Source organism: Geospiza fortis, unplaced genomic scaffold, assembly GCF_000277835.1.
Source record: "Geospiza fortis unplaced genomic scaffold, GeoFor_1.0 scaffold57, whole genome shotgun sequence".
NCBI lineage: Eukaryota > Metazoa > Chordata > Aves > Passeriformes > Thraupidae > Geospiza > Geospiza fortis.
Window position 1 is genome coordinate 180,852 of NW_005054561.1, and position 6,136 is coordinate 186,987.

The 6,136-nt window shown below is 50.6% G+C and overlaps 1 protein-coding gene across 4 annotated transcripts in view; it reads left to right on the plus strand.

Moving 5' to 3' along the window:
- Window positions 1-791: 791 nt before the first annotated feature.
- CBFA2T2 (CBFA2/RUNX1 partner transcriptional co-repressor 2) overlaps window positions 792-6,136 on the plus strand; it is a 38,918-nt gene continuing 33,573 nt past the window's right edge. For 3 of the 4 annotated variants that reach the window (XM_031064156.1, XM_031064157.1, XM_031064158.1), the window contains exon 1: window positions 792-1,089. The gene's annotated coding sequence lies outside the window, so the exon portion shown is untranslated. The remainder of the gene's footprint in view (window positions 1,090-6,136) is intronic. The other variant, XM_005429639.2, reaches the window with a different exon arrangement.

A 6,136-nucleotide genomic window follows, 5' to 3' on the forward strand; every position in this document is an offset into this window, starting at 1 on the left:
CCGTGTTTGCCCAGCGCCGGGCTGGCGGTGAATGGTGCCGGGCTGATGGGATTAGTCAGGGGCCTCCTGTTAATATCTGTTGTTGACGCCGCACCTCGGGGAGAGCCTGTCAGGATTACCGGGGGTTTGTAGGTGGCACAGCAGCCGCGGCTGTGCATTAACGGGAGGGGGGAAATTGGTCAAATGTGGTCCTGCCCTGTGGGTTCTTGCTCCGGGCCTCCCTCAGTGCTCTGAGATCTCTGGTGGAGTTTACTCCCGGTATCAAACATTTGGGATTTACATTTTCCTTTAACACTTCCTCTTCGAGCCGGGTAGTATGTTACACATTTAATTGCTCTTCCTTTGAATTTTCCAGTCCGCGTTTGGTACCCTTGCAACATCAGTATCTTGTTATCTTGTTGTTGCTTCTAATTGCTAACACATGCCAGTTTTCCAGCGCCGCAAACTCCGGCTTGCTGGGGACGGGGCGGGGGGAGTTTGCAGCGAAGATTTACGTGCATGGGGAAACCTTCGGAAAATTAACCAAGAGCTCATCCCGGTTTCCAAACCCCGGGCTGAGGCAGAGGCTGCCGTGCCCGCGGTGCCGCACAAGGCGGCTTTGGGGAGGGGGGCGGCGGAGCTGCTTCTGCCCGGCTGTTCCTGCCGGCCATAAACAAATTCGGTGTATTTAACAAGTTAATGTCAGGCGGGCGGCGAGGCGCTGGTAGGTGTGTGCCTGGTGACATCAGCTGGCGAGCAGCCTGGCAGCAGCGCGGCGCAGGCAGGGAGCAGGCAGCGAGCCGAGGGTGTGTTGCCTCTAAGCTGGGTATTCTGGCAAGGTGGAGAGCTGGTCTGTTTGGCAGGACCTTCCCATCTGGGATCCATCTGTGTTTCCCTGGAATCGGACAGGCGGCTCCAGGCAGTGAGAAATCGCAGATGTGCGGGACCTGACACATGTCCAGCTAATGAAAGGAGAAGGCAGGCTGGGCTCCGGCTGCGCTCGAAGATCACGGGCGGAGGAGGAGGAGGAGGAAGAGCGCTTTTCTTTCTGTTTGAAAGAAACGAGGTGTATTGCACAGCAGCTGGATCCTTGCAACCTCGCTGGCTAGGGTAAGCAAAGAACGGGATTATTTTGAAGCAGCGCTCGGCTTACCCGGGGCGGCGGGGGATGCTCGGGGGGATGCTGAGCCCTGCGAGGTTTGGGCTGGGGAGAGCTCCGAGCTCCGGCTCGGCAGCAGGTACGGGCACAGGCGGGGAGCGGCGGCCGCAGCGCTCTGCCAGCCTTGCCTCGCTCCTCTGCAGTGCTGGGGAAAACTTCAATAGCCCAGCCGGCTGCATGCGAGGATTCTGCAGCTGAAAAAACACTAAACTCTCTCTGAGGAGAGCTGCGGTACAGCTCGTTCTGGGTTGCTATGGAATGGGTATATATATTTTTTTTTTCCTTCCCCCCACCCCCCACCCCCTCCGTGAGCAGAGGGCTGGGATTTGGCGTTTTCTGGGGAAATGGCAATGCAGGAAGGGGTTTGTGTGTTTTAGCAGAACGTGTTTTTCTGCTGTGCCTAGGCTTACTCTGGTTTCTGCATGCTGGTATTGAAGCTGGGGGGGTGTAAACTGCAGAGGTGGATTTCTTCTATTGGCTCCCAAATTTCCTTAATTTCCCCCGTGTTTTCAGGGCTTCTCTGCATTGTGTCAGAGGCTGCTCCCTTTTTGTCTTTGCACTCCTTGAGCAGCAACTGATGCTCCCAGCATCTAAATCTCCCAGATCAATCTTGTGATACCAGAACACACCTCCCCTATATATTTTCACTGTCGGGCTGTAGACAGGCTGTATTTTCTCTTTTTCTATTGTAATCCTTGGATCTTGCATGTTTAGTTTAAACCTGCCCTTTTGCTCCCTCCCTGTCTTTTGGCAAGGTTCAGCAGTTGAAATTACTCCTCTGACCCTCTGGTGTAGCTTGTTGTAGAGATCCCTCTGTTGCATGTTTAAGCTGCTCCCCCAAATATTATCAGCTTTTTCTGCTCCCTACACCACTCAGCTCCTGTGCAATGATGCTCAGTCCATTTTATGTGCTGGAGAAATCCTGCCCAGCCACAGGAGATGCACCAAAATCAGCACTCAAAGTTTGGGGAGCTGAAATGTGGCTGAGCATTGCTTGCTGTCAGGCTGAAAAAAGAGAGAGGAATATTTGCTGGGCTGCCTGGTTCAGGATGATTCCCTTTGGTGTTGCTTTGTCCAGGTTAGCTTTAAACATGCCAAATGATGGGTTTTCCTGAGGGAGAGCCTGGCTGGGCTCCCTGGCAGTGTGCTTGGGGTGCAGCTCTGTGCTTGGTCAGTTTGGCTACTCTGTGGGCCACCCAAAGATTTTCCTTCTTTTGCAGCACGTAAGCATTTGGGTAGAGGCTTTAAAAAATATAAATCTGCGTCTAGAGACACACCAAACACCTCCTGTGTGTCCCTGGAGAGGAGGCAGAAGGAGTGTGTGCTTCAATGTCTCAAAGTGCACCAGCACAAAGGAGTTTGACACCCCAAAAACATCCAGCAAAGCCATACAGGGTGTGCTGACATCTAGGAGCAAAGAGCAGTGCTCCTCTGCTGCAGCTCTCCTGGAGACTTCCCGAGTTTGTGAAGGCAGTGCACGGTGTTGGAGCAGCTGCTGCTGCGGTCTCCTTGCGGGTCGAGCCCCGATTAGGCAAACGGAAGTTCTGCCGGCATCAGGGCAGCACGATTTGCCCATTAAACAACTAATTTAGTAGAGTCTTGCTCAAGCCCTGCAGGAAACTTTCTTTTTTTCCTCAGGCTCTTTTATTTTTAAAAAGGATTTAGGGTGCCTGATGAGCCTAATGCTTAGATGAGAGAGGTGATTGTATTTTGGGGAAGAGGGTGGCTTGAAGCTCTGTCACCAGACCTAATAATTTTATAGAAATGGTGCAGGACATCCAAGTGAAGACACTTTTTTCCCCTCTGCTATTGTCCACTGTATGACATGATTGTCACTATTAATATGGAAAAGATGTTCTGTCTGATTTTTGGAACTACCTAGGCTTCACCTAAATGACTGTGTAGCCCAGCCCATCCAGCAGTTAGAGAAACACACAAATAATGCAAAACTCAGAGACTCCAGTGTGGGAAACAGGGAAAAAAGAGTAAAGCAAAGGCAGTTTGAGCAAATACTGCCAACAGGAAAGTGCAGCTAAGCCAAGAGAAGGATTTGAAGGGTTTGAGGAAGGAGCACAATTGCTAAAGGCAAGGAGAATAAATCGTTAATCTGAGAACTCTATTACACAGGGAATGCCCCCAGGAAAAGAGCAGAAACTCCATTTAATAGTGAAAATGCCAAGCCAGGCTCTGCTCTGCCCAGGGACTGGAGCCACAGCCCCTGCTTACTTCCAAGATGCTGCTATTTTTGCAACTTGCATCTGCTGGTGTTGCAGAGGCTTGTTCAAACCCGCCAAGGCAAAGGGAGCTTTGCTCACGTGAATACTGGGTCAGGCTGTTGGGTTTGGTTTTTCTTCTGGTTTATTCTTCTCAGTCTTAAAGGACCAGAATCCCCAATCATTTAATGCTGCCTCTCCTGCCGCATGGAGTGTGAGTCCCAAATGATTTTACTGCTGCTTTACAGAGCTTTGTCTTGTGTCACCCATGGTGGAGTTTGGCTTATAGAGGTTATCACTGGTTTGACAGGTTTGTGTGGTTTGACTGCAGGAGCTGAGTTTTCAAGTCAACCAGCCCTCCAGTCCCCAAATGGACCCATAAATGCAGTAACCACCAGCAGCATTTAGCAGGAGGCAGAGCTCTCCCACGGTTATGGGATGGGATGGGGGAGCCAGGTGGCCTCTTGTTTTTTCCAGATCTGTTTTTTTAAGGTTTGGACAAAAAACAAGATTTGTTTGACGTGTATGTGTGATGTTTATAGTATAGCTGGAGAGCTGAACACAGTCATTTGAGGACTTGGGCACATGCAGCAGATTTAAGTCAATGCTGGCTAGTTTTTAAATCTGAGCAGAAGATGGTCATAATCTGTTGCCTGTTGGGTTTTTTCCCATTATAAGAGCTGGCTTATCCATACTTGATCTGGGCTGGATTGTAAGCTTGCCTTTATCTAGTGACTATTTCCATATCTGATTGCTTGTTAGGAGCTAGGTATGAAATGTGTTTCGACAGACACTCCAGAGCAGTCCCCGGGGGCAGCGTCACTGCAGGTCTCTGGGAGTCTGTTCAACTTTTATTTTTATGATGGAGACTGCCTTAATTCATGCAGCGTTCAGGGAATGGCTGGAAAAACCTTTGTTTAGAGCAGGAGCAGCAGCCAGGAAGAAATGGTGAGCAGTGATCCCACAGTTAAAGTGCAGCACGGAGAGGCTTGGGTTCAGTTCCTGGGTCTGCAAGCAATTTTCTGAGGCAGGACCTTGACCTTAGCACGGCTTTGTGTGTCAGCAGCTTATGTCCAACAGGACAATAGCGATTTCAGAGGTTTCAAAGCATTTTAAAGTGTAACTATCATGCCTTTTATTGGGCTGGGCAGTGGCATTTTTATAAGCTAAGCTGAAGGTTTTAGAATAATGCGTATTGAATTTCCTCGGTGCGCTGCCGGGTGCGGGATTCCCATCTCTGCTGGCTGCAGGATTCCCATCTCTGCTGCCTGCAGCACCACTTGGGCTATTGAAGGGGGACACTCACAGGTGGCCAGAAGACCACTTAGAAGAACCAACACTTGCAGATCTTCAAAGCCAAGAGTCAGTTTTCCTTCCTCTCCTCGTTTGTAGCAGCGGGATGCCGCAACCTGCCGGCGGGATGCTGTGCAACCATCCCTTTCACCAAAAAAAACCCAAAAACCAAAACCCTGGAAAGCCCCAAAAGTGTGGCTAACGGATGTGGAGGGAGGATGAGGAGGGCTGCAGCTCGGACCTGTTGCAGGGGGAGGGCATTGTGAGAACAGATGTGCCGGGCGCTGCCGCTCCGTGCGCTGCCCGCAGCGCCAGGTGCAGCCATTGTTCCGCTGCTCCCCATTCAGCCGCTCCGCGCCCGCTCCCGCATTGTTCCTCCAGGAAATTAGCATTAAAAACCCATCCCAAACCCCCACGTCCCTCAACTGCAGGTGACTGTTATTGGCCCCAGCTGCCACCCTTGTGCTTGATTACTTCCATATGGGGCTGTGGCAAGATGTAGGATCCACTTATTGATTTTTTTTTTAATATTTTTCTCCCTTTTTTTTTTTATTCCTAGCCTTTCCCCCCGCCCCACATAGACCCTTCAGCTTCAACAAAACCCTGAAATCTATTAAGCCCCCGATAGGCTCCAGTTGCTGTTACAACTGGGATGAACATTTTACAAGCAAAGCTAATTACACCCTCTCTGCTTTCTTCCTTTCTTCAGCCCCCACCCCATAAATGTAAAATAACCAGAGGGCAATTGGTAGTAAATTAAATCTTTGCAGTGTCCTGAGAGGAGGTTTCCTTGCTAGCAGGAAGAAGTCTGCTGGGCTTTAGATGTTTTGTTATCTGGGTTTGAGCTTGTTTTTTGGCTTTTTTTTTTTTTTTAACTAGAAAATGGGGAACTCTGGCATACTGCTGTGACACACCTATTAAAGGGACACACAGATCCCAGCCTGGGTCTGCATAGGAAAGGAAAACACAATTAAACAAGTGGGATGTTAATTTGTGAGTGTAGTCAGCTGTTGAGAGGAGCCAAGGAGAAACTCCATGCCAACTGAGGTTACAAATTTCTAGGAGCAATGTGATTTCCTCCTGGTACAATTTATCTACAGGGCAGCAGGTTCCATGAAAGTCCAAACCTCCTAAAATATCCCCTGGGGTGGTGCTGGCATGGAGCATCCTGGGTTTTCCTCAAGACAAGATGGGCTGCAGTTGGTAAGAGGAGGAGGGAGGGAGCATCCCTTGCTGCCCTACCTGGGAAAAGCCCCTGCTCTTCAGAGGCACGGTGGGAGCACAGGTGGGTCACATCCTGTCACATGCCATCAGCCCACACAGCCCTGACCCACTTTGTGCCAGGCAGGAGAAGAGGAGGAGGGTGGCAGCTCGTGCCCATCCTGGAGACATCAGACAGAGCTTCCCTCTGTGCCCGTGCTGGAGGCACCAGGCAGAGCTTCCCTCTGTGCCCGTGCTGGAGGCACCAGGCAGAGCTTCCCTCTGTGCCCGT